This window comes from Rana temporaria, chromosome 4, assembly GCF_905171775.1.
Source record: "Rana temporaria chromosome 4, aRanTem1.1, whole genome shotgun sequence".
Classification (NCBI taxonomy): domain Eukaryota; kingdom Metazoa; phylum Chordata; class Amphibia; order Anura; family Ranidae; genus Rana; species Rana temporaria.
In genome coordinates this window covers 266,978,048-267,002,860 of record NC_053492.1, presented here as the reverse complement: position 1 = coordinate 267,002,860, position 24,813 = coordinate 266,978,048, and the positions used below count along the sequence as shown (strand labels likewise).

The 24,813-nt window shown below is 42.9% G+C and overlaps 1 protein-coding gene across 5 annotated transcripts in view; it reads left to right on the top strand.

The window, feature by feature from the left end:
* FYN (FYN proto-oncogene, Src family tyrosine kinase) overlaps positions 1–24,813 on the top strand; it is a 292,106-nt gene that overhangs the window by 114,787 nt on the left and 152,506 nt on the right. The window contains exon 1 of one of the 5 annotated variants that reach the window (XM_040350254.1): positions 11,583–11,607. The exons of the other annotated variants lie outside the window; for them this stretch is intronic. The gene's annotated coding sequence lies outside the window, so the exon portion shown is untranslated. Of the gene's footprint in view, positions 1–11,582; positions 11,608–24,813 lie in introns of those variants that run through there. 5 annotated transcript variants of the gene reach the window in all.

Sequence of the window (24,813 nt, the reverse complement as noted above, 5' to 3'; positions counted from 1 at the left end):
TGCTGTTTGCTTACTTTTTTAACTGAGTACACTGCAAGGTTCCTCGTAGGTTCACACTCACAGGCTCCGTCCGACACAGCTCCCTGCGCGCTCCAAAGCCTCCCTCGCCTCCAGGCCGTGACTTCACGCCACTCACGCCGCTGGACTACACCAAGAGACTCCCCCATAGGGGGAGTCCAAAATGTAAGAAATAGGAGCTAGGAGGACACGGTGGAGCGCGATCGGCAGTCGGCACACAATTTGTACAGTGCCACTGCCGCTGCTCGCGCTATGTACAGGTCTGGCGGCCAAAGTGTGGATCTGCGTGTGCATAGGAACATTGCCCCCCCTCTGGTAAAAAATGGTTTCACCCACAGCTTTATTATCGGCAATTTTGCTGTGTTTCGGCAGGGACCCAAAAAGGCTATTTTCGGCCGATATGTATCGGCCGCCGATAATCGGTGCATCCCTAATAAAAACTGTTCTTTCTGTCTGCAAACTGTAGATTGTCCATAGCAACCAAAAGTGTCCCTTTATGTCAAAAATGGTTTTAGATCAGCTAGAAAAAGCGATAATAAATTATAATCACTTGCAGAATTGTGCGATAGCGATTTGTGGGGAAATTCATCATAAAAAAATAAAAGTAATGACAGCGACAATTCTGCAACTGAGCAAATTTCAGTGATTTTGAGTTGATTACATTATTGAATAATTTTTATTATAATTATATTATTATTTGTTATAATTATTTATAATTATTTATTATATAATTTATAATTTTGTTTTTAAAAAAAATTTCATACCCGGGATGCCTACTAGACTCTTGTTTGGTCAGATTTAAGTGAGTTATTCCTAAGAATTACAGGCCTACAGTAAAAAGCGCCAAATTTCCTTGCAAATAATGGTACCGCTTTCAGCATCTTTTTTCTGAAAGAATCATACCGCCAGGGAGGTTAAGATAACTCTTCGTCATCCAGTTTTCTATTAAAGTGAGGCATTTCTCTAGTCCGAGTTAATGATCCTTATTGTTGCATATGCGAAAATACAGTTGTGTGTCATCTGCATAAGAGTGGTAAAGTAGCTTCTGATTACTTCTGATTACTGATGATTTCAAAAGCCTTTTTAAAGCACTAAAGGGTTATCATATACCTAACATCAGCCTTTTTAGGGTTTAAAGTCCAATTAAATCCTCTTAATTTTTTACTGTAAGGCTAAGTGATGTTGATTAGAGAAGTGTTCAATGGGATGTGTCAGATTGCAGGAGAGTCAGGCCGCTACTAGTGTTTGAGAGCCACGGTTCAACTCTGCCAGCACAGAATATTAAAACCCTTGCTGTAGCACCTATCTGATAAAAAAAGTAAAACAGATGCATATTTATTAAAGTGTTTGTAGCTTGACTTCATCACAATAATAAAAATAGAAGGATTTAATTGGGCTTTACATTTTTGGAAAACAAATTATATTGGAGCACCTGTTACTGCATGGATTGGGTTGGTTTGCAGTGCAAAAAGAATCATGACCAATGTCCACCATGGCTAGACCAGCCTTGGACCACCAGGACTCTGATATGAACAGGGAGACAGGGGATTCCGATGTGGAAGAGGGGGGCTAAGCACTCTGATGTATAAGGAGAGACTGAGGTATTTGATCTAAAAGGGGGACTCGTTACCCTATTTAGACCCAAGTGCCTCAATATTTAGCATATTTGTAGTTTAAATATCTCTTTATTCATAAACATGTACATGGCGCCACGCTACTGTCTGGCATCACGCTACTGTCTCAGCCAATGAGGAGGGGAGTTCAGGGCAGCCGAGACACTCCTACAACATCTCTGGAACTAGATGAGGCTCAGGTAAGTATTAGGCTCCATTCACATCTAGGCGTTTTCACGCCAGACGCCCGACGCTCGTGCCGCTGGAGGGGAGATTTCACATTGGTGTCTATGGAGATGGTTCACATCTCACGCCAAACGCTGAAACGGCGTACGCCTGCCGCCTGAAAAAAAGTCCCGGACCCTTTTTTTCAGGCGGCATTGGCGTTCGGCCATAGACAACAATGTGTTGTAAAAAAAAAAAAAAAAGACCCGTTTTGTCGCGGCAAATCGCGGGTTAAATACGCCGCAATTTGTCGCGGCGAAATACGCCGCGTTACAGTGTGAATGCGGCCTTAAAGGGGCTTAGGGGGGGCTGCTGCACACAGAAGGCATTTTATCTTGATGCATAGGATGCATTAAAGGGTCACTAAAGGAAAACATTTTTTTAGCTGAAATGACTGTTTACAGGGCATAGAGACATAATAGTTAACTGATTCCTTTTAAAAATGATTAAAAATTGATAAAAAAACAATCATATAATGTGCCTGCAGTGTAGTTTCGTTTTTGCTGTTGTTTGCTGGTTCTCTGATGTACAGAGAGCCACTAGAGGGCAGTCAGCCAATAGAGAGCAGTGATACTTTGTCTAAAACTCCTCAGCACCAATCCAGTTTCGTTTTACACACAGTAATCACACCTCCTTGATTAGTGACCACCGTGAGAAATCTCCCAGTACTGTGGTTATCAGGAAAAAGGCAACCAGGAAGTGTCCAGAACAGAGAGGATTTACAGCAACATCAAAGCAAAAACGAACAAAGAGGACATGAAACCAGGACTGCAGCAAGGTAAAGGAAGCTATTTAGCTAAAAAAAAAAATTCCTTTAGTGTCCCTTTAAGATAAACAATCTTCTGCCTTTACAACCACTTTAAGCTTTGACAAAAAAAAACTGGAAGCTGATTGGTTTCTATGCAAAACTGCACCAGATTTTGCATCCTCCAGTTTTAGTAAATCAACCCCACTGTGACATGCAGTATTCAATAAAACAGAATAAGCGAGGGTGGGTGGGAGCCATGGTTCGGTCCTCCGGCAGGCTGACACAGTGAGGTGAAAGAGAGGCTTTATAGCAATGACAGAAGCGCACTGCAGAAAAACTACCAAAATTTACCAATCAAGCTGCTGTTATTGGGGGAGAGGGCAAGTTCCAGGAGCCAAAATCAACCTAAGGCCCCTTTCACACATGCGGACTGTTCATGTTCGCCTGAATGGACGCTCCATGTACCTCTATGGAGGGATGGATGTTAGCGGTGACATTTCCGCTGACATCCAATCCGCTACGCTAAATCCAGACGGATAGAAACCCTATTTTCCATGCGTCTGGCGAATCGGATGAAAAGGGACTGCCTGTCTGATTTCATCCGATTCGCCAGACGGATGGAAAATAGGGTTTCCATCCGTCAGGATTTAGCAGGGCGGAGCGGATTGGATGTCAGTGGACATGTCACTGATCTCCTCATAGAGGAGAGTGGAGATCTGACAGGCCCATCTCTGCACAGTGAGCAGAGACGGACCTGTCATCCGCCGACTCAGCAGGGATCAGCGGATTAATCCCTGCTGAGCAAGCGGAGTCTGTGAAAACAGATCCGCATGTGTGAAAGGGGCCTAAAAAAAGAGTAAGGGAATCGCACACATTCGGTTTACGCGTGAAGGTCACGCCATCTTTACATTATTAATGACTGCTGGTATATTGCGCAGATTTCATGAAGTGACTTTTTTTTTTATACATTTTCAGTACTGTTTGGAAGAGGTTTCTGAGTGTCTAAAAAAACAGCCATTTTCCTGTCAGACATTTCTCATGAGCAGGACATAATAACTTCCTTTGTGGTGGAATGTAGATTGTCAGGGGCGACCACATATTTTTAGAACTGCATTCACCAGTATAATAATGACACATCTCTCTCTGATAGTTTGTTTACACAGGACTCCATCTACTGCCCCCTGCATGGAGAGGCATACAGTGTACACAGCAGGTGTTTATTCAGATATCTGTAGAGAAAAGATGGCAGGCACAGGCCTTTTCAGAGATTCTGTATCAGTGGGCGACAGAGCAATGCACAGGCCTTTATATCGGGAGATAACTGTATCATTCATATTGCCTGACGCAGTTCTTAAAAACAACATCTGTACTAGGGAAAATATCCAGAATGTAATCCAGTTCTTAGTTTGTATATCAAAGATGGGATCATTTATAAGAGAAACCTTTTGTAATTTGCATAAAAGGACACAAGCTCAGTATTTGTCTTTGTGGTACAAGAAAACCATCAAAAATTCAAAGTAACCCGATAAAATAAGTGCAGCATCTTTTCTGGTCTGTATATTTATTGATGAACAGGTGGGTAGGGACTTTATGGCCCAGATTCACAAAGCACTTACGCCGACGTTTAACACGTTACGCCGACGTAAGTGCAAATGTGCGCCGGCGTATGTGTGCGCCAGACCCACAAACTAATATGCGCCTAAAAACAGGCTACACCCCGCCGACGTAGCTTGCACACGCCGGCGTAGGGTGGGCACACATTTAGGCTGGGCGCATGGTGCCGCTCCCATTGATTAGCCATTCAAACATGCAAATGAGGGAAATACGGCGATTCACGAACGTGCGTGTGCCCGGCGCATACTACGCAAGATGCGCGTAAGTTGTATGTCCGGCGTAAAGTTATTTCCCATAAAGGAGGTGCAACCCAGCAACAGACATGCACAGGTCTGCACCAGGGAACACAAGCTGGCGTATTGTGCGTTGGACGTGTGTCTGGCTGGGCGTACGTTATGTTCACGGCGTACGCCGTGATCCGGCGTAGCTTAGGCAGTTGTGCCGGCGTGGTTGTGAGGCTTGCGTCCACATCACGGTGCATGCACAGTTCGTGATATGTACCTGTCTGGCCCTCTGCCCATCATTTGCATGGGGTCACGCCTCATTTGCATGGGTTCACGCCCACTTCCACCTACGCCAACGTGCGCCTTCGAAACCCACGCCACGCTGGCGCAGCGTTGGGAGCACTGGCTTGCTGAATGCAATGCTTGCCTCTCTGCACTGCGCTGGCGTAGCGTACAGTGTTTGCTCTACGGCCGCGTAATGTGCGCTTTACTCTCTGTGAATCTGGGCCTATGTGTCTGAGTTAATCTTGTAATGTCTAAAAACATAATTGTACCATGGATGACGGTAAACATTTTTTTATTTACCAGACCCTAAAGTGGGTAAGCCCAGCATTGGAAATTCAAGTATTTATATTTATTTACTTATTATTAGGCTACTGAAACTGTCACCAGGGCTTTTTGGAATCTGGCCAGCGGCGGTGTGTCCATAAAGGGCGCAGGAGCGCCGCCCCCCTCTCCTATCACTCTCTCTCTCCATAGAAAGATTCATACATTGCGTTAATCTATCTACTGTATGGTTGCCGCTGCCGCCCCCTATTCATGTGCCCGGCCCCTTAACGGGCGCCGGGCATATGAATTACAGCGACGGGTGTGTTTTGGAAGCACCTGATTAGAGCCATAGGCTCTAATAGGCTTCCTGATTAGAGCCTGTGGGTTCCAATAGGCTTCCAAAAGGGTAAACAGCAGGCGCACTGATACATCGCTTCCCTAACACTGACCCGCCTCTCAGCCAATCAGGTTGCTCAAGTCTGGTTACCTGTCACTTGATTGGCTGAAACAACAGGCGCCGCTATTGGACGCCTGACGGGAGGAGAGGACAGGAGTGCAGGAGACATGAAGGACCCTGCTAGTCGCCGTTACCCGCTGCCCCACAAGACAAGGTAAGTGTCAGACAGATGGCGGGGGGGGGGGGGCACACTCACACTGGCAGCATTTGGCACAGTGGCAGCATTTGATGGGCACAGTTGCAGCATTTGATGGCACAGTCGCAGCATTTGATGGCACAGTGGCTGCAATTAATTGCACAGTGGCTGCATTTGATGGCACAATGGCAGTGTTTGATGGGCACAGTCACAGCATTTGATGGCACAGTCGCAGCATTTGATTGCACAGTGTCAGCATTTGATGGCACAGTAGCTACAATTGATGGCACAGTGGCAGCATTTGATGGGCACAGTCGCAGCATTTGATGGCACAATGGCAGCATTTGATGGCACAGTGGTAGTGTTTGATGGCACAGTATCTGCATTTGATGGCACAGTGGCAGCAATTGATTTTTTTTATTTTAATTTTTTTTTTTTTTTTTTGCGCCTCCCCAATTTTTTTTAGCACCAGCGGCCACTGAATCTGGCACAGGACATTTTAAAGGACCATACTGCCAGAAAAGAAGCACACATGTGTTATTTAATTCCCCACCAGATTGTCAGGTTATAAAATATCTGATCAGGAATGACGGATTAAAAGGAAAATTAACAGCAGGTTCATTTGATAAACAAATGTTAGAAAGAAAGGTTACAAAATCCTCCAATCCACCGCATTTGGTTTTCGTCTTGTGTTTTGATTACAGATTGCATCTGTGCTAATAAAATGAGGAATGGATGCTGATTTCTCTTGGGACATTTACTGTCATAAAAACTTCGGCCCGGATTCACAAAGCACTTACACCGACGTATCTCGAGATACGCCGTGTAAGTGTAAATATGCGCCGTCGTATCTGTGTGCCGTGCCCACAGAACTAGATACGCCTGAAAATAGGCTTCATCCGACCAACGTAACTTTCCTACGCCGGCGTATCTTGGGCGCATATTTACGCTGGCTGCAAGTGGCGCTCCCATTGATTTCCTATTCACATATGCTAATGAGGGAGATACGTTGATTCACGAACGTACATGCACCCAGCGCATAATATACGCGGTTTACGTAAGTCGTACGCCCGGCGTAAAGTTATTCCCCATATATGAGGCGCAACTCATGCAAACGTATGGACCAGGGAACACAGCCGTCGTATTTTGCGTTGTTTACGTAGTACGTGAATAGGGCTGGGCGTAGGTTATGTTCACGTCGTAGGCAGTGATCCGTCGTATTTTAGGGAGTAGTTTCGACGTGATTCTGAGCATGCGCACTGGGTTGCGTCCACGGGACGGCGCATGTGCCGTTTGTTTTAAGTACTTCTATGACGCTTGGCCCATCATTTGCATGGGGTCACGCCTCATTAGCATGGCTCACGCCCACTTCCACCTACGCCGGCTTACTTTGAGGAAACCCAGCGTAGATTTAACAGCGAGTGGGAGCAAGTGCTTTGTGAATCCAGTGATTGCCTCTATGCTGCACCGGCATAAATATGCGCCGATGTATGTGAATCCAGGCCTTCATATGTTCTTGGGCTTCTTTATAAGTGAACTATAATGAAACATAACAGTCAAAATAAAAAATATTTCTTTATCTCAGGGCTCGACAAATCCCGGTCGCCAGGAAATAGGGTCCTGGCGACTTGGCTTGGAAGGGGGGGCAAAAATATATTTTTTTTTGTGAGCTGGCGCCATCTGGTGGTTAGCCGTTGGTATTACAAGTTATTACCACCAGATATGTAAGCTGGCGCCATCTGGTGGTGGCCGTTGGTATTACAAGTTAAGCATTACAAGTTAAACAGCAATTCTAATGTAATTTTTCACTATTTTCACTGCCATCTTCTTCCCTCTAATTAGAACCCCCAAACATTATATATATTTTTTATCCTAACACCCTAGAGAATAAAATGGCGATCATTGCAATACTTTCTGTCACGCCGTATTTGCGCAGCGGTCTTACAAGCGCACTTATTTGGGGAAAAAATTACACTTTTTTTAATTAAAAAATAAGACAACAGTAAAGTTATCCCCATTTTTTTTTATATTGTGAAAGATAATGTTACGCCGAGTAAATTGATACCCAACATGTCACGCTTCAAAATTACGTCCGCTCGTGGAATGGCGACAAACTTTTACCCTTTAAAATCTCCATAGGCGACGTTTAAAAAACTCTACAGGTTGCATGTTTTGAGTTACAGAGGAGGTCTAGGGCTAGAATTATTATTCTCGCTCTACCGATCGCGGCGATACCTCACATGTGTGGTTTGAACACCGTTTACATATGCGGTCGCTGCTCACGTATGTGTTCGCTTCTGCGCGCAAGCTTGTCGGGACGGGGCACATTTTCTGGCTCCTAACTTTTTTAGCTGGCTCCTAGATTTCAAGCAAATTTGTCAACCCCTGCTTTATCTGCTCTCTTATGTCTAGAAATGACAACTGCCAAGATATATTGTGCCATCATCATCTGTGCCCCTGTAAAAAATAATAGATGCAACCAGGGATTTTTTCTTAGAGAATAGGTGGAAGTACACCCTCCCTCTCTTTTGAATCACCCCTTGTCTCCAACCCTCTACCCATCTGTGAGCACCGTCCTTTGGTTCCACCCTCTACCCATCTCCTAGTACCGCCCCTTTTAGAGAATACAGAACCAAGCATCAATTTGTGGTGCAAGTGTATGCTTGTTTGTGTTTGTATGAGATGTGTTAATGACAAGAAAAGCAGTAAAATAGATCCCTTGCAGCCAGCAACAATAGCCCCACTAGCAACAATAGATTCCGCCAGGAACAATAGACCCCCACAACAAATACACCATAGCAACAATAGATTCCCCAGCAATAAAATAACCCTGCAACTGAAACCCGACAACAACAAAAGATCCACCCCAGCAACTCTAGACCCCGCCAGCAACAATAGATCTCCCAGCAGCCAGCATCAATAGGCTATCCAGCAACAATAGACCCCTCCCTCAACATTAGATTACTCCCAGCAACAATTGACACCCCCCCCCCCAGCAACAAATAGTTTCCCAGCAGCCAGCAGCAAAAGACTCCTTCCCATTACATTCATTGCTGGAGGTACCGGAACTGCATTCCTGCTGGATGTAACAGGGTAGGTAATACTGAAAATATAATATTTGAAATGTTTTAGTAACATTTGTATAGTAGAACATTCATAGGCGTGCGCCTGGGTGTGCCTGGGCACACCCTAATCACCCCATGTGCATTAGCATTCTCCAGGAGCAGCACCAGGTGGGTGGCTGGGGGTGTCAGTGGCCAGTGTAAATTCCCCCAATATATTAAAGTCTAGTTTCAACTTTAGGGACACGTTACACCCGTATTTAGGGTGTACCGTAATATGCTCCCAATCAACTGTCTCATGAGGCCCTGCTAGATGATTGAAGAGTAAAAACCTGAAATCATATGCTTGTCTAAAAAGATGAGTTGTAATGGTGGACCTGAAGGTTGCCAAGATTGCAGAGCACCAGGCAGCATTGTTAGGGGATTTCCTTTGAAGCAGAATGCCTTGGGAAAATCCAGGATGTTATGCTGCGTACACACCATCACTTTATGTGATGAAAAAAAACAACGTTTTGAAAAACGTCAATTAAAATGACTGTGTGTGGGGGAAAACGTTGTTTTATGTCTTGTGAAAAACGAAAAAAAAAATTGAAGCATGCTTCAATTTTTTGTGTCGTTTTTCAAAACGTCGTTTTTTGTGTCACAAAAATTGACTGTGTGTAGCTAAAACAACGTTTAAAATAACGTTTTTATACCCGCGCATGCTCAGAAGCTAGTTATGAAGCAAGCTTCAATGGAAAAGAGTGGTGAACGTAACCGCGCTTTGCTAGAGCATTTTGAAAAAACTATGGTGTGTAGGCAACGTCGTTTTTGAAAATGAAGTTTCAAAAACGTTGTTTTATTTCATGATTTAAAACGTCGTTTTTTTTCATCACATAAAGTGATGGTGTGTACGCGGCATTAGAATTTGGAAGTTTGGAAGGTTAGAGAGGAGGATAAAATAAGGTAGGGCATAGTGTAGTTCACGTTTGCAATGGTACCTTGATTTTAGTAAACCATGTTCTCCTTAGTCCTAGTTGGCAGGATTATTCACAGAGATATCTTCAGTAGTAACCCCATCTTTGGGCTTTGAGGGGACCTCCAGAAGAAGTATTGGTATGAAAAGTGCCACACTAAAATGCAGTGTATTAGAAGCCTGTTTTTAGGCAAGGACAGGTGCTGCTGTGTAGGCCAACTACTGGGAATAATAGTGCTAGTCCGAGAGCCAAGCAGGATTTCCAACAAGAGTCCAGGCAGTCAACTATTCGTAGTAGTTGGGCCTGCTTTTCCCGTCTTCTCTGGTTTCTGCCCTTTATGTTCCATTTATCTGGATATGTTTTGGACTTAATGCATGACTAAAAGGGCAATCCAGACAAAAGTTCCACCGCTTCATGACCAGTTTAGAGTTCTATTCCCTTTCTTTTTCCTTTCCATCTGGGCTGTTCGGGATATTATCCTATGCATTGCAGCGCTGCCTACACATGACATATTGTGGTCTTCATATTCTCCCCTGATGAAGCAAACCAGTTGTGAAATGCGTAAAAACTGCTACACCCCTTTCCTGTTTCACTGGCCCCTGAATTGTATTACTATGTTTCTAGTTTTATGATATATTTGCTTATGATTGTCTGGGCCAGATAGGACTAGTGCTCTATCGGGAAAGTTACTGCGCTGCTCATATGCTTGCTTGTTAAAGCGGAGCTCCAACCTAAAGTGGAACTTCCACTCATCGGATTCCCCCCCCCCTCCGGTGCCACAATTGGCACCTTTCGGGGGGAGGGGGGACAGGATGTCTGTCTTTGACAGGTATCCTTTCCCACTTCCAGCAGTCCGGCCGCGGCAGTGATGTCACCGCAGGGCTCCCTCCTCCTCCTCCCCTGGCCGCCGGGCTAATAGGAGAGAGGAGCAGGGCCTCGCACATGCCCAGTAGGGTTCCCGGCATGAAGCCGAAAGGCTACACTGCCGGGTTTCTTTACCTGCAATGGCGGCACCAGTGTAGCCTTTCGGCTTCATGCCGGGAACCCTACTGCCGACATCGAGGGACAGCAGGACAGGTAAGTGCCCATTTAGTCAAAGCCAGCAGCTGCAGTATGTGTAGCTGCTGGCTTTTAATTTATTTATTTTTCCCCGGACCTCCTCTTTAAATGTTATGTCTTACAACCCTTTTAACCACGTATTATAATACAATTATTTGATTTTAGACATTTGTGTTTGATTCCTTTTTGCTTTGGGGTTATGGCTGGCAATGTAAAGTCCATATATGCGTTTCTTTTGTTGTGTTGCACTTTATTCTAAGGCCTCGTACACACGACCGAGTTTCTCGGCAAAAACAGCAAGAAACTTGCGGGGAGATATTTTTTTGCCGAGGAAACCGGTCGTGTGTATATTTTCGTCGAGGAAACTGTCGAGAAAAAAGAGAGCAAGTTCTCTATTTCCTTGACGGGAATGGAGAAAATTGGCTTGTCGAGTTCCTCGACAGCCTAACAAGGAACTCGACGAGGAAAACGATGTATTTCGCCCCTCGAGTTCCTCGGTCGTGTGTACGAGGCTTCAGAGATCCCATTCTGGGATTGCTAGAAGTTACAGACGCAAATTGAGCATGCCCTGTTTTTTTGTAAATGGGCTCTTTGCATACTGGACGTTCATGAATATTTATATCTTCCTACATAATGGAAGATTCATGCAGACATATGAGAGGATAAATAAGGAAGCATGTATAGTAGCAAACACAATGATTGTAAGAGGTTTATTTTGATGTTCATGTTCGGTTTTGTGTATGCCTTTGTGTACAGATGATGGATTACCATTAAAGTACCACAGCCTTTATTTCTTACAGTCTGTGAACATTTATAGCGGGAGATGTTTTCTTCAATGACAGCCTGATCAAAACAAGTAGAGAGACTCGTGCTGTAAGCTGTGAAGGTTTCCTTGGTTGCACTGTAACGTTTAAAGGAACCTCAAGTCTGCACCTAGTCCTAGATGGTAATAAATTATTTATTTTATTTATTACAGGTACTTGTATAGTCTAGCACAACAAAAGCATGTATACTCTCCAATGTAAATGTCATGTTGTCATATATTTTTGTATGACAGGCTGAATATATATATGTCTAGGCAGCTGAAATCACCAAATTACTAATTCTGAAACAAGATCAGATGTTTTTCAGTGCATCCTGCACCATCTGTGTTGTAAATGAGAACCTTGCTTCATGATTTGGGCATTCTTTTTTAATGAAATCCATCTCCTATATTAAATCACTGACTTGGTAATTAAAGGTAATTTCCAGGACATAACAACCCCACCCTGGTGATGTGGACTCCACCAATCAGTTTTTTGGCTTTTAAAAAGCAGCAATGTAGTGCCAGATTTCACATGCAGTGCCACCTGCTGGAGGACATGAGATCACAGCCAAAGTGCTTATTTTGCTGTTTGGACAAACCCCAGGCTGCAGAGCAATGTAATCCACAGAAGAATGAGCATTTAGATCAATTGAGATGTATTGGTAACATATCAAGGAGAATTTTAGGTTACGCCATGTGTTTTTTAACCAAGAATGTTGAAACAACTACTGTGTAAAGTAAGGCCTTGTACACAAGATAGGTTAAACAGAGGACAACAGTCTGATGGACCGTTTTCATTGGTCAAAACCGATCGTGTGTGGGCCCCATAGGTTATTTAACCATCGATTAAAAAAAAGCCAACTTGCTTTAAATTTAACCGATGGATTCCTAATCGATGGGAAAAAATCAATCGTTAGTAGGCACAACCATCGGTTAAAAATACAGGCATTCTCAGAATCAAGTCGACGCATGCTTGGAAGCATTGAACTTCGTTTTTTTCAGCACGTCGTTGTGTTTTACGTCACTGCGTTCTGACACGATCGTTTTTTTTTAACCGATGGTGTGTAAGCGCGGCGGACCATCAGTCAGCTTCATCGGTTAACCGATGAAAGCGGTCCATCGGTCCGTTCTCATCGGATGGACTGATCGTGTGTAAGCGGCTTAACTGTTGTTGAACAAATGAAGCAGTAAGAAGATACTAGATAAATGGCACAGGCGCACAGCAGATTGGCTGGGTGTACACAAGCAATCCCAGGATAGTGAAAAAATAAATACAGTGGAGTATGTTTTTTATGCCTATATTTGTTGTGTACTATTAAATGTAATGTATAATATTTTTTATTCATTTTTTATTCTTTTAAAAGTAGAGGTGCACTGAATGAAAATGTTGGCGCCAATGCCAAATATGCAGGATGCACTTGGCCAAAAAATATCTTTATATATAATTGTATTATACTGGCCTTTTGTGCTTCCGTTGTGGTGTTAAAAATCTTGCTTGCGGCATTTTTGGTCAGTTAAAAAAAAAAACGCACCAAAAAAGCACCTCCCCATTCAAAATGCAGCAAGAACACATCAATAATGCATCTGTGTTAAGTTTTTGATGTGGTTTTTGAGTCATGTGACCTAATAAAAATAAACACCATAAAATTGTTAAAATCGCTTGTGTTTTCAGTGCCATTATCGATAAAATGCTGAACACCATATTGGGCTGATGTTTTGGTGCATCTTGAAAGCGCTGTTTCCTTCTTTGCAGTGCTACATAGTTGTTCTGCTTTGCTGCTCCTACAATGGAAATTTGGGAGTCGGCCAACCCACAGAAACAACGGAGTTGATTTACTAAAGACAGATAGACTGCGAACTTTGCAAAGTGCAGTTGCACTCTGCAAGTGCTTTTGCTACAGAGATTAGAGAAAGGGGGTAAAGCTTCCCTTTGCAAAGAATACCCAATCACATGCAAAGAAAATAAAAAAAAAAAATGCATTTTTGCTTGCACATGATTGGATGATGGAGGTCGGAAGAGCTTCTGTTCATTTACTAAGCTCTGGAGCAACTGCACTTTGCAAAGTTCACAGTCCATTTGCCTTTAGTAAATCAACCCCAATTAATTTCTTAGTTTAAAGCGGTTGTAAACCGCATATATAATTTTTTTTTTTTTTAAACCTGCAAGGCAAAAGGCATAATCAGCTAGTATGCACCGCATAATAGCTGATTATGAAATACTTACCTCGGAACGAGGTGAAGAACACTTACCTGGTCCACGCCGAGCGAGATTTAAAATCGGCAAGGTCCGGCGGCTGCCGGATCTTTCGCCGTGGATTCCCCCTGCGCATGCGCCGCTGCAATCAGCGGCGCATTGCGAGGGGAATATCTCCTAAACCGTACAGGTTTAGGAGATATTCTTTATACCTACAGGTAAGCCTTATTATAGGCTTACCTGTAGTAAAAGTGAAAAATAAGGGTTTACAACCACTTTAACTTGGAGACTAAATGACTGCAGCGAATTACAGAGCTCCATCTAGTGGCTAATCTACACATTTATATATTTAATACAATAACAACACAGGGACATCACTCCAATAATAACTCTAAATATGTATTAAATAAAAATACGGTATAGTCTGTATATGTATGGCAAGAACTACACTCTGTGGCCAAAGATTGTGAACAACATACAAATACATTTCCAACAATTGTGTTCTTCCAACCATGCAGCAACTGTTTGGGCAGTGCCCTTTTTCGTTCTAGCGTGACTGTGCCTGTTTGTACAAAGATAGGTACATAAAGGACTTGGGGTTGATGTACTAACACTGGCGAGTGCAAAATCTGGTGCAGCTCTGCATATAAACCAATCGGCTTCCAGTTTTTTTGTCAAAGCCTAGTTGAAGTTAGAAGCTGTTTGGATACCATGCAGGTCTGCACCAGATTTTGCACTCTCCAGTTTTAGTAAATCAACTCCTGTAGTTTATTGAGTTATTGTGCAGGAACTCAAGTGGTGTGCACAGAGCTCTGACCTCAACACAATAAATACCATTGGGGTTACCATTGGGACAAATTACCAGCCTGGTCTTCTCAGCCAACATCAGTACCTAACTGTGTTGGTCAAACAGGCACAAATTTCAACATGCACACTCAGAAATCTTATGGAAAGCCTTCGTGGAAGAAGGCACACATTTTCCAACATACAGAAATCTTGTGGAAAGAAGGGTTGCACCTTTATCAGCAAGCAAAATAAATAAATAGCAAGCACTCCCCAATACCAAGTACCGGTACCTTTGCGATGCAAATTGAGCCCATAAAAAATGTATGGGCTTAAATTGCACTGCAAAGAATCGTATGTGATTTAAACAGGAATGCAGTGCGTTTCCCCCACACTACTCCTGTGTAAACCCAGGCTGAAGTCACTATAAGAAACCTGGGTTCATACAGGAGCGGTGGAGGAAACTGCAGGTGGTTTGGACAGGAATCGCACTGCATTCCTGTTAAAATCACATGCAATTTTTTGCATTCCTTTTGTATTGGCTCAAATCGCACCGCAAAGGTATCAGTTTTAGGCACTGGAGCATTTGCATGAGTCAGTATCTGTGCAACCCTAGTGAAAAGCTTTTCCAGAAGAGTGAAGACTGCAATAGCCACAAAGGAGTGGCCAATTCCTTCAGGGGCGGATTTACTAAAGGCAAATAGAATGCAGTTGCACTATGCAAAAGCAGTTGCTCCAGAGCTTAGTAAATGAGAGTGAGCTCCACTGACCTCTATCATCCAATCACGTGCAAGCAAAAATTATGTTTTTTAAAATTTTCCTTGCATGTGATTGGGTATTCATTGTAAAGTGAAGCTGTACCTCATTTATTAAGTTCTTGAGCAACTGCACTTGCACCCCAAAAGTCTATTTGCCTTTAGTAAATCAACCCCATAGTGCCCATGGTTTTGCAATGGAATGTCAGGCTTATATAGGTGTTTTTGCCAGGTGTCCACAAACCTTGGCCACATAGTATATAACTTCCAGCTCAGAATTTAGGCCCCTTTCACACTTGTATGACTTGCAAAGTAGCATGACAAGTCGTTCCCCATGATTTTCAATGACTACCATTCATATTGGTACGACTTCAAGTCATTTCGACTTCAAAGTAGTCCCTGCACTACTTTGGTCCGACTTTGCTGCGAGTTTAGGTTCATAGACCTCAAGTCTCCCTTAAATTGTGGCAAGATCACGGGACTTTGAAGTCTGGGTAGTGTGAAAGGGGTTTTCGGTGATATTTCTCATGGTAGATTGTACTCCATTAGGACCATGAATTACAAGTTTTCTATACACTACAATTATTACTTAAAGGGGTTGTAAAGGTTTTTTTTTAATTTTCTATATAGGTTCCTTTAAGCTAGTGCATTGTTGGTTCACTTACCTTTTCCTTCCATTTCCCTTCTAAATGTTTTTTTTCTTTGTCTGAATTTCTCACTTCCTGTTTATCCTCCGTAAGCTTGCCCCCATCATCCGAGACGTTCTGGATGGGGGTTAGTCAGCCAGAACAGCTTACTGAGGATGAACAGGAAGTGAGAAATTCAGACAAAGAAAAAAAAACATTTAGAAGGGAAATGGAAGGAAAAGGTAAGTGAACCAACAATGCACGAGCTTAAAGGAACCTATTTACAGAATAAAAAAACAAACCTTTACAACCCCTTTAAACACATAAGCAGTGATTTGCACTACTTGTTGTGGACACTTTGGAGTAATGAGGTCATCTGTAGTTATTTCCTGTAATTTTGCCTTTGTACAAAGCATGCTTCATTTGTGAAGACATTTGTAATGCTCTGCTTTAGGGCTAATAAACTGAACGTTGCATATTATAGGAATTCAAGCATTTACATAGTGTACCCAAGTGTACAGCAAGCTCCTCCTTGTCCAGATGTGACTGCAGAATTCTTATTTCTTTTATTCCCATCTGAAATGTTCAGAAAAGCCCGATGCGGCAAATGGTTTCTTCACCCACAGCAGGGAGCAGCATTACCATCTACGAGAAGATTTAACCCTTTCCCTAAATTGAAAAAAAACAAAAAAAATACTAACATATTGTCAGTGTGTTCCTGACAGTCTATTGTCAAAAATGTTCAAATATGTGTTTGTTTATATTCGTTGTTTTTGCAGATTGTCATTTTGTAATGTCTTGTTATATTTACATTTTTAGATTTGAAATTATTACGTTAGCGTGTAAAACAATACAGTAGCTAACAAGTGATCAAGATTTTTTCTTATGTAAACCAAACAAAAAAAAAGAAATATTGTCACGTTAAAATGTACATTTTCTAGCCTTTTTATGGAACTATTTTCCAGAGACACCGTCATTTTTTAACCACTTTCATACCGGACCTATTCTGGCACTCCTGTCCTACAGGTAAAAATCATATTTGTTTTGCTAGAAAATTACTCAGAACCCCCAAACATTATGTATGTTTTTTAGTAGAAACCGTAGGGAATAAAATGGCAGTCGTTGCAACTTTAGATGTCACAGGGTATTTGCGCAACAGTTTTTCGAACGCTTTTCATTAATTAAAAAATAACAAACCAGTAAAGTTAGCCCAGTTTGTTTATATAATGTGAAAGATGATGTTACGCAGAGTAAATAGATACCTAACATGTCACACTTTAAAATTGCGCACACTTGTGGAATGGCGCCAAACTTTGGTACTTAAAAATCTCCATAGGCGACATTTGATTTTTTTTTTTACAGGTTACCAGTTTAAAGTTACAGAGGAGGTCTAGTGCTAGAATTGTTGCTCTCACTCTAACGCACGTGACAATACCTCACATGTGTGATTTAAACGCTGTTTACATATACGGCCGCGACTTGTGTTTTCTTTCCAGTTCTCGGCTTTGTTTACTTCCACCGGCTGGAAGTAATCAACGACACGCCCGGGCCTTCGAAGGTCATAGAGATGACTGGGGACCATCTGGTCACCGCAAATCTCTATGATCCACATCCGGCGGTGGCGGATTCTTTCTCCGGTTCGCCGATCGTACGAGCGAGCCTGGAGAAGCACCTGTAAGAACGATCAAGCGGCTGAACTGCCGCTATGATTGTTCTTACAGTGCACAGAATCGCCGGCTGTAAAAGATGATGGGCCAGATTCAGAGAGATCGGCGTATCTTTAGAGCGGCGTAGCACATCTGATTTGCGCTACGCCGACGTAACATAGAGAGGCTCGTACTGTATTCACAAAGCACTTGCTCCCTTTCTTGCGCCGGCGTAACGTAAGCCCGCCTAATTCAAAGTAGCAAGGCAGTGGGCGTGTTGTATTAAAATTAACCGTGGCCCCATGTAAATGCATGGCCGAACGAACGGCGCATGCACGCGCATGCTCACAATCACGTCGAATTTACTCCCAAAGATACGCCGGCTCAATGCCTGTGACGTGAACGTAACCTACGCCCAGCCCCATTCACGTACGACTTACGTAAACGACGTAAAATTTGGCGCTTGTTCCGACGTCCATAAATTTGCACTACTTGCGCCTCATATAGCAGGGGTAACTTTACGCCGGACGTACGCCTTACGTAAATGGCGTAGCTTACTGTGACGGGCGCAAGTACGTTCGTGAATCGGCGTATCTAGCTCATTTACATATTCGACGTGTAAATCAAAGGAAGCGCCCCTAGTGGCAAGCGTAAATATGCACCCAAGATACGATGGCGTAGGAGACTTACGTCGGTCGTATTTTGGCAAAATTCAGGCGTATCTTGTTTCCTGAATACAGCGCATAGATACGACGGCGCATCCTTGAACTTACGCCGCGTATTAACAGATACGTCGGCGTACGTTGTCTGTGAATCCGGACCGATATCTGAATGATGGCTGTAGCTGCAGGCATCATTCAGATATCCTCACTCAAAGTCAATGACATCATATGACTGGAAAGATTGAGATAAAAAAATGAATGATCTTTTTTCTTTCCAGTTCTCGGCTTTGTTTACTTCCACCGGCTGGAAGTAATCAACGACACGCCCGGGCCTTCGAAGGTCATAGAGATGACTGGGGACCATCTGGTCACCGCAAATCTCTATGATCCACATCCGGCGGTGGCGGATTCCTTCTCCGGTTCGCCGATCGTACGAGCGAGCCTGGAGAAGCACCTGTAAGAACGATCAAGGTGCACATCATATGATGTGATTGGGCTGGAAGTGGTAAAACAGCTTAGCCATGGTAATAGTTGTTTTTTAGACCATAGTTCTTACCTTTACCATAGTGTTCACCTTATTACGAAAAATGAAAGTGTGAACCAAAGCCGGCCATAGAGCAGTTTTCTTTCCTACAACCACTGACTGTGTTGAAGGGGGAATACCTCCTGCGGAGCTATTGTGTTCTTCCTGGAGGGAGATCCATGTCAGGGTGAACACACAGTGATTATTGCCAGCGATTATAACCGCTGGCAAAAATTACATGGAAAATCCAAAAGGCTGGTTGTATCCAAGTTGATTGATCAGTTTGGGTATGATCAGCCTGCCCATACATGGTTGTAATTTCAGCTGGTCCCTGCGGAACCAGTCAAGATTCGAACTGTCTATGGCCAACTTATCTCCAAACATCCTGGCCACCCCTCTGGACTCCCCTGTGCTTGCCATGTAGTGGCCTGTACATCACAATATACAGCCACAGAGTGAATACCCATCAAAATGCTTGCAGTGGCATGTGTTTATTGGTCAGTGCAACCACGTGTTCACGCAGACCAATGAAAAACGCTTCTTTCTTCTGAGACAACTTATCAGAAGAAGTCGTCTTAGATTCGCTTCTCGATGGTCAAGATGGATTGACCAATGAGTGCTTGCTGTTGTGAGCATTATGATGGATACTCACCCCAGGACTGTGTATTGCAGTGTACGATGTACTAACCACAGCACCGACATCATGGCCGCTATGTGCAGAGGGGGAGGCCAGGCTATTTGGAGCTAGTTCACCTTTTTTTGTGAAAAGACGATCTTACCCTTTAAAAAAGAAGCACTCACAATTGACATTGTGTGAAGATATGAATATTCTATCTATAGCAACCAATATCTTAACTTAAGTGGTTCTAAAGTCTTTTTTCACCTTAATGCGTTTACTACATTAAGGTTTAAAACACCCAATTCTATTTCCTAGTCTCCCCTATCCCTAAACACTAAACTGGCTTCTGACACTTCTGTCTCTGCTGCAGCACCATTTCCCCCTCACTTCCTGGTCTCACAGGAGACACTGAGGTCAGTTAGTCAAACTCCTTAGAGGAGGGACGGGGGGACATGGCTTACAGGCGCTATTTGTTTATGGATGGATGAGCAAAACTCACCTCAGGGGCGCAAATGCACGGGGGCCTTCATAGCACCCGGCTTGCTAAGGAGGCATCCAAAGCAGTAAGGTGACAGACTGACAGAAAAGCAGATGCTTCTCTGTGTAGTATCGATGCACAGGGCAGATAAGTATGACCTCTCTTTTATTAAAAATAAAATTGAGTTTAATATATTACTTTAAGGTTGCAATACTCCTCCTGACTCCTACAATTCAGCATTCATTACTAGAACGGTCGAATGTTATGCCTAAGCGCTGTCACTTGGAGCACAGGAATGTGTGCGATTAACACAATGGAGTCTATTTATATATGTTCTCACACAAGATTCACACAATTTTCACCCAAAATTCACACAATGTCTAATTGGATTCTGTTGGATACTTTGTAAAAGTTGTGTAAGTCTTCTGTGAAAGCATTTAATAATAGACCACTATGTAACTCGATTTTCTGAAATTTGATGGGTCCATAGGAACTATGTGGGCATTGGGCAGTGAGTAATGCTGAAAAGATAAGAACAGGCATTTTATAATGTGTATCCAAAATATTTGTATTTTATCTCCCGCCTTGGCTTGCAGTGACTATGTTTTAAAGCGGAGGTTCGCCCTAAAACAATTATATACCATTCCAACCAGCATACTGCCGACATGTACAGTATGCTGTTTTTATTATTTTTTTTTCGCTGTACATACTGTTTTATACTTGTTTTTCTTTTCAGACTCCCGCGGGGAATAGGCGTTCCTATGAAGAGGCGTAGATAAATGACGTGCGGCTCAGGCGCGTCACGCGTTCCGAAAATAGCTGGACTGGGACTCGGCTATATACGGTGCCTGCGCAGTCAGCTCCTAGTCTGTGCGCAGGCGCCGTATAGAGCCGAGTCCCAGTCCGGCTATTTTCAGGACGCGTGACGCGCCTGAGTCGCACGTCATTTATCTACGCCTCTTCATAGGAACGCCTATTCCCCGCGGGAGTCTGAAAAGAAAAACAAGTATAAAACGGTATGTACAGCGAAAAAAAAAAAAACAGCATACTGTACATGTCGGCAGTATGCTGGTTGGAATGGTATATAATTGTTTTAGGATGAACCTCCGCTTTAAATAAGCGGAGCTACTAACACCCCCAAAATATGTTAATATCACAGTGTTGTGATATTTAATAAAAATTTGTGCTGCGCTCTTCTCTATGATGATATGTATATCTTTCGCCCTCCAAACTCCACCTCGTGCTCCTTATGCCACCACTACTATGCACTCACCAGATTTTTTTTTACCCTTTATGGGTCAAACCAAGCATGTAGGCAGCGTTCCTTTAAATCAGCTCTCCAAAAACCACCAAGTACTCTCCTCCATGTAATTACCTCAGAGTATTCAAATGTTCCAGATAAAAAAAACATAAAAATACTATAGTGTATTACCTTTTTTTTTAATTGGTTAAGCCTCATACCTCCAAAGTGCACACCTACTTCAATAACACATAGACAGCATGCATTAAAGTGGAGTTCCACCCATAAATATAACATTACATCAGTAGTTTTAAAAAAATGTCATTAATCCTTTACGAAAAGTTTTTTTTTTTTTAGATGCCTTCAAAGTGTTGTTGCTAGGCAGAATAGTTAATCTTCCCACTTCCTGCACCTAGGTGCTTAATGCTTCCTAACCTACACCGCACAGACTCCTGGGAATGTAGTGGGTGTAACTTTCCAGGAGTCTGTGCACTCCCCAGTCTCAAAGATTCATGTGACTTGGACAGCACAGGTGCTGAAACCTGATCTGACACTGCTTGTGCAGCACTGAGCACGTGCAAGATTTGCAAGGCTGAAATCCAGGAAGTCATACAGTCTGGCTTCATGATGCCCACACTTAAGATGGCCCCAGTCAATTTCTATTTTATAAAGTGTCTAAATGCTGTAACAACCTAACAAAACGGACCTTAGTTTACAGACTAACTTTACTAGAATACATTAAGCTTGTGTATTACAGGGGTATTTATATTTAAAAAGTGAAATTGTGGCCGGAACTCCGCTTTAATAAACCTTTCCAGGATGGCATTCATTGGTTACCTCCTTCCAGCATATGGCCTACACACAGGAAGTGACGCACACGAAAGTGACATCACAACATATGACCCTGCCCAACATGTTTCGTATGGCCTGACATCATCAGGAATGGACCTTTGATTTTCCTTAACAATACAGTACTGAGTTGCTTTTAATGAAGGCTTGCAATAAAAGATTTATATTTGCCTCTAATGAGCAGGGCCCTCTGATCCTTTCTGTATTTAATTGTATTTTAACTGTACTGTCTGCTCTCATGTTGTAACGTGCTGCACAAACTGTTGGTGTTATTTAAATCCCATATTATAATAGTAATAATTTGCCACTTATTTTGTTTTACTTTTGTATCTAAGCCTAAAACTTCAGTTTGTGTCCAAGGGTCAAAGGTCCCCTGAAGTACACACTCTACTTTCAGAAGCAACTGCGACACTTCACGTGACCTCTAACATCCTGTCACAAGCTCAAGAGCGAGCTCTACAAGGACTAAGTAGAGCTAAGTAAGAGGTCACATAAATACATGTAAAAGGGACAGATCACATGTAGTGGAGAGAAATATGCTGCTCACCCCGGTATAAGCGACAAAGAAGGTTTTCCCAATTGGGGTTTTATGGCAGCTCAAATAAACAAAATGGGTTCAATGTAATAATAAATACATGTTCCCTAAGTCAGCCTCTTTATTCATATGGGTGACTATTCAGAGTTTTTTTTATGATTCTGGTTCAGCCTTTCTCAAACTATTTACTCCAGAGGAGCCCATGAAATAGTTTTCAGGTCTCTGGGAACTTTCTAAAATTAACTAAAGTGGGACTAATGTCTTCTATTCTTTACAGTCAAGGAAGCCACTTGACCATTTTTGATCTGCATAATGGTGCACATGTGATCAGCTATGACACCAGCCATTTTATAATTTGACAGTTTGGTTAGCGGTAACTTTCAACTTTCATTCAACCGTTTCTTGGATTTAACTGTTTTGAGAAACAGTAAAAACAGTGGGCCAGATTCACAGAAGAGATACGATGGCGTATCTCCTGATACGCCGTCGTATCTCTGAGAGTATCTATGCGGCTGATTCATAGAATCAGTTACGCATAGATAGCCCTAAGATCCGACAGGTGTAATTGACTTACACCGTCGGATCTTAGGATGCAATACTTCGGCCGCCGCTGGGTGGAGTTCGCGTCGTTTTCCAGCGTCGGGTATGCAGATGAGCTTTTACGGCGATCCACGAAGGTTTTCACGTTCGTTATGTCGTCGCTAGTCGTTTTTTCCCGTCGCAAAGTTAGGCCTGCTTTAACATGGCTTAAATTTAGACGAGCCATGTTAAAGTATGGCCGTCGTTCCCGCGTCGAATTTCAATTTTTTTTTTTTTGCGTAAGACGTCCGGGAATACAAAAGTACGTTACGCACGTCGCCGTTCAAAAAAATGACGTCACTTCGCGCAAAGCACGGTGGGAATTTCAAAACGGAGCATGCGCAGTACGTCCGGCGCGGGAGCACGCCTAATTTAAATGGTACACGCCCCATTTGAATTAGGCGGGCTTGCGCCGGACGCCTTTATGTTACACCGCCGTAAGTTTACACGCAAGTGCTTGGTCAATCTGGCACTTGCGCTGAAAACTTGCGGTGGTGTAACGTATAGACGATACGTTACGCCGCCGCAGTTATATGTGAATCTGGCCCAGTGGGTTTAGTTTTGCTTAAAATAAGGATTTGGGGGAAGAATGCCCTTTATATTTGTGGTCAGGGAAGAATGCCCCATGGTGGTCAGGATTTCATTCATACAGACAGCCAGAAAGATCATTGGTATCATACAGTTAGCTTTGCTGAGTGTTGTTCAACCTAGAACAATACAGGCATCATTAGAAGCAAAAGTCAAAACAGCCACTGCTCATATAATTCCAAGCAACTCTGGAGGAACCCCAGCTGGGAATGGCTGGACTATTTCATATATTGATTTGATTTTAATTTCATATTCTGAGATATTTGTGATATTTTTATATACTCAAATATACGGTATGCCCTATGACATGCTCCAGGTTCTCACAGTGCTTATACCCAAAAACCACAAGTTTGATCTTGATCAACGCTCTGGTTGTTGGGCAAAGACATTACATTTTATGCACTCTCACACAATGGCTAGAGGAGAGCTAACACATAGTCTGCAATCAAGTGAACACCCAAAAGTGCTACTGCGGTTTTTAACACTTTGCTAGTTTTGGTTACTGAATACAGGATGTGTTTTTCCTTTATGTGTCCTTATTGCGTTATCAACGTTGCAAGATTCTGTGCTGGTTAGAGAAATCATTTGTATTTATATATAGATAATATCCTTTGAGTATAAACTAGTTCATACAATAAATCATTCTAAATTATTTGATGGTGTATCTATAGACCAGGGGTCTTCAAACTTTCTAAGCAAAGGGCCAGTTTACTGTCCTTCAAACTTTAGGGGGACCAGACTTTGGCCACTGGGAGTAGAAATTGTCCTGGCATCAGTGGGAGTAAACAATGCATGCACCGTTGGTAATAAGAGGGGGAATAATGCCCCGTCATTGGTGTCAGTAGGAGGGATAGCGTCCCATCGTTGATGTCAGTGGAAAGAATAGTGCCCCATCATTGGTATCAGTGGAAGAAATAGTGCCCCATCAGTGGAAGGAATAGATCCCTATTGTTGGTGTCAGTTTAAAGAATAGTGCCACATCATTGTTTTCAATGGGAGAAACAGAGCCCCGTTGTTGATGTCAGTAGCAGGAATTATGGCTCATTGTTGGCATCAATGTGAGGAATAATCTCTTGTATCAGTGGGAAGAAAAGTGCCCCATGGGACGAATACAGTCAAGCAAAGGGCCACATCTAGCCCCCGGGCTGCAGTTCGGAGACCACTGTGATAGTCAAATATAGAGAGGCTAGTTGCTTATAAGAATTATCTTAAAAATGTTACTGTTTATCCACTTCCTTACTGGGCACTTAAACCCCTTCCTGACCAGAGG